Consider the following 4,504-nt stretch of genomic DNA (forward strand, 5'->3'; position numbering starts at 1 on the left):
TCTATTTTGTTATAAGACATTCGGTAAGGATCGGGATTTTTTTTTAACTGACAAGCCAACATTTACTGAATAGTTTTATTCCTTCAAGTATTTAGAATATAAACCATGAATTTAGAGGCACCTGTATAGTTCCATGAAGTAAAATATTCTTCCCAATTCTTTGTTGCTTCACATTATATTATTATTACTCAATTCTTTCTTGTAAGGCTTTGCTCTTGGAAAACTGTGTGAGAAAAATTTTAAGTTGGAAGCTACTTTTCTACATTTTAGAGTGAATAAAGGATTTGAGCATAGTTAGGGTATTAACCTTGTTAGAAAATTTTGAAGCCTTGTGACTGTAGAAAGTAAATGTGAGAGGAAAACCACTTAGGGAATAAAAATGAAAACCGGTATTAAGAAACAGAAAGTAGTATTACCTGCTCAGAAATGAAAAGCTTTCTTTCTTTTTTTAAAAAAAAAAATTTACTTATTCATGAGAGACACAGAGACAGAGAGAGGTAGAGACACAGGCAGAGGAAGAAGCGGGCTCCCTGCAGGGAGCCTGACGTGGGACTGGATCCTGGGTCTCCAGGATCAGGCCCTGGGCTGAAGGTGGCGCTAAACCGCTGAGCCCCCCGGGCTGCCCAAAAAGCTTTCTAATAAAATTAATGAAGCTTCAGATTCATAGACATTCACTTACACAGGCCCTTCCAAGGTCCTAGGTTGGGCCCTAGCAATGAGTTCATACATCGTTTTTATACAACTTGCAGTTTCTTTTGCACTTCTATTTCCCATCTTTTATACTTTCCCTGAGATCAGACAACATTGGAGTGGCCTTGCCAATACGAGGATCTGGCTAAAAGAAAGTTATTAGAAATGGCATTTAATATGGGCTTAGTAGGGTATATTTATATGGTTTGTGGTTACATGGTATAAAGGTAAGTTATTGCTAATCGTTCTGGTGTTGAAATTGCTTCTGAGCATATTCTGCCTACATCATGTTCCTATTCTCCCAGCACTGTGATACAAAGATATGTGGCCAAAGAGATAAGTGTTTATTTAAATATTTGAGAAAGTATGTGATAAAGTGTATTTTGCTATTATTAAAATAATATGAAGTACATTTATTCTTAAAGAAAATGCTTAGAATATAAAAAATCAGTACATAAAGATGATACATATAAAATTATTGTAAGAAAACATGTCCAAATATTGAATTGTCTATATCTCTATATTTTTTGTCATGTACATATCCTAATTTTTCAATAAATATGCATTATATGTTTTTAAGATTTTATTTATTTATTCATGAGAGACACACAGAGAGAGGCAGAGACATAGGCAAAGGGAGAAGCAAGATCCCTGTGGGGACTCTGATGCAGGGCTTGATCCCAAGATCCTATATCACGCCTTGAATCAAAGGCAAACTCAACCACTGAGCCACCAGGTGTCCCTATGTGTTATATTTTTAAGCAGAAGAAAAACAAGGACTTTTTGAGACAATCTTTAGTTCTTATTGTTAGACTTTCATATTTCAACTCTACTAGGAATTATAAACTAGACTTACATTCTTCTTTATGTTGCAGTGCTGTAACCATTTATAAATGGTTTATTAGGTTTGTGGGGTTGAAGGATGGAAATTACAGAGAGTTTGAGACAACCTCGAAGTTAGAAGGCATAGTCCTCAAGATTCTCCTCATTTCTGACATCAACTATAGATTTGGGGGATTCCTCAAGCCAACTTTGGGTTTGATAATTCACTGTAAGGACTCACAGAACTCACTGAAGGTGATTATGTTCATGGTTATGGTTTACTACAGGGAAAGAAGACGGATTAAAATCAGCTGAGGAAAGAAGTACATTGGGTAGAGTCTGAGACATTACCAAACCATGGAGCTTCCATTGTCCTCTCCCTATTGAATTGGGATACATTACTCCTCTAGCATTAATTTGTGACAATAGGTATAGAAACTAACCAGGAGAACTTGTTCAAGGCCCAGTGTTCAGAGTTTTTACTGAGAATTGATTATGTGGCCATAATTGATTGACTATGCACATGATAAATTGTAAGTCTCCAGGTCAACTAATACCACTGACCCAAAGACCTGCTTCACATTGTTGGCCCTTCTGGAATTGTCAGCCCTCAAACTCAATCAAATTGTTAGACTATATAGTATTGCCAAATTCCCTAGGCAAAGAGTAGACCCTAGAAATTACTTCCCAGAAGCTTTGGGCAAGGCCAAATTCTTTGCATAGGGACTAAGCTGATCAATAATGTAGTGATTTGCCATGTATCCCAAACAGTATGGTATTTTATTTCTGATCTAGTCTTCAGTATTTGCTGATATAGAGGAACACCAAAATGTGAATGAATTAAAATTTTTGACAGATGAGGTAAAGCTTTAAAAAAAAGAAACCTTCCAAAGTCAGTGTTTTATTAATTAGACTACTTGTTTCATAATTAAGAACCTTTACAGCTAATTCCCAAGGTTGATTATTCACTTTCATTGAGAAAAAAAATCTATTCCATGGATAAAGGGGTTGTCCATTAAACATGCAAGATTTATTTAACCTAAAATATGTCTGGATGTTATGACATGCATGATTAAATAACATCAACGTTTATTTAAATATTTGCTTCATGTATGTTTGTAAACCTAGTAAACCATGTATAGTTCATATCATTGGCAAAAAAACTGGGCAGTAGGCGAAATAATTACATTGCTCACAACATTATGGCTTCTACATAAATAGACAGGGACTTAAATCTAAAGCACAGAAAGCCCATGCACTCAATATATGGGAGGATAAGCCTCACACATAGCACTCTAACCCCAGATCAGAGTTTTCATATTGGACCATGTCCTTTTAAATACATATGTAGATTCTTTGTATTGAGTTATCTTTAGTGTAGCATTTTTATTATTATGATTTATTATAGCATCTTCATTATTCTTTTTTCTTTCTTTTAAAAAAAAGATTTTATTTATTTATTCATGAGAGACACACACAGAGAGAGAAAGAGAGGCAGAGACACAGGCAGAGGGTGAAGCAGGCTCCATGCAGGGATCCTGACATGGGACTCGATCCCGGGTCTCCAGGATCAAGCCCTGGGCTGAAGGCAGTGCTTAACTCTGAGCCACCCCGGATGCCCAGTATCTTCATTAGTCTTTAATATAAATTATATCTTTAGATAGCATTACTTTAATATTTATCTAAAATCTACACATCAATTACTTACTATATAAAACTGATTAAGGTAGAAGTATGAAACCTAAACGAGTATACAAGTAAAAATTTACAAACAAAATTCAATCAAATTCTAATGCACATATTTATGTGTTACTTCTCCCTCTTTTAGGAGGAACTCATGCTATACTACCAAAGCATGAAGGTAACTGTATATACTCAGTTCCCATATTAAAAAAAAAAATCCCCCCCAAAAGAATAATCAAGATAAAATGTCATCCAAAAAAAGAAAATGCATTAGACCCCTAGGACTAAACATTTAAAATCATTTGACTATACTTATATTCAGAAAATGTGAATTTGACAAAAGATAAGGGAACTGTTGTGAAACAGGTACATGAGAGACAGGCAGCATGACCACTCATTAGCCATGACAGTAGACACAATCAGCTAACTGAAGAAAAGTCAGCCATAACCATGACTCTCTTTTACTACTCAACTCTAGGAAAATATCAAGTTGCTCATCTAGGCTATCAAAATTTTTGAGATTACAGTTCTCGGTGTGAAGTTCCTAAGAGACACAGATGAAAATGACTGTTCTTCATCAGTGGAAGCTCCACACCTCATTGAGAATCCAAGTAGGAACATGATCTCTTAATTACAATATACCATCAAACACCAAGTGATGAGACACTACATAATGACTCAGCGATTAACAATGTAGATGGTTCCAGCAGAAGGAGAAGACATCCAGGGTGCATGTCAGTATTAGTATATTTGGTTTTTTTTTTGTATATTTGTATTCATATATTAGACTCCAATTATCTTCTTCCAGAACAAAGTCCAAGTTGAGCTCTTTGTGAAATGGTTGTATTGGGATATTAAAGAAGAGTGTGCTGCATTGAACTGATACATAGGACTATTCTTTCCAGTCTGAAGGCAGAAGACACTGTAATTTGTCTTGTGTTAATTCCAACTACATAAAGTCTGCCTTGATGCATATCTACTCAACAAGTACAAGTATATATTGCTTTATTGTGCTTCATTGGATTATATTTCATAGATATTACATTTTTTTATAAATTAGTTTGTGGCAACTCTGTGTTGAGTAAGTTTATTGGTGCCATTTTTCCAATAGCACTTGCTTATTTTTGTCTCTGTGTCACATTTTGGTAATTCCTGTGATATTGAAAACTTTTTCATTATTATTATTTTTCTTATTGTGATCTGTGATCAGTGATTATGATAGCCTGAAAGCTCAGATGATGGTTAGCAACTTCTAGCAATATTTTTTTATTAATTTTTTTGTTTTATTTATTTATGATAGGCACACAGT

This window comes from Nyctereutes procyonoides, unplaced genomic scaffold, assembly GCF_905146905.1.
Source record: "Nyctereutes procyonoides isolate TBG_1078 unplaced genomic scaffold, NYPRO_anot_genome, whole genome shotgun sequence".
Lineage (NCBI taxonomy): Eukaryota > Metazoa > Chordata > Mammalia > Carnivora > Canidae > Nyctereutes > Nyctereutes procyonoides.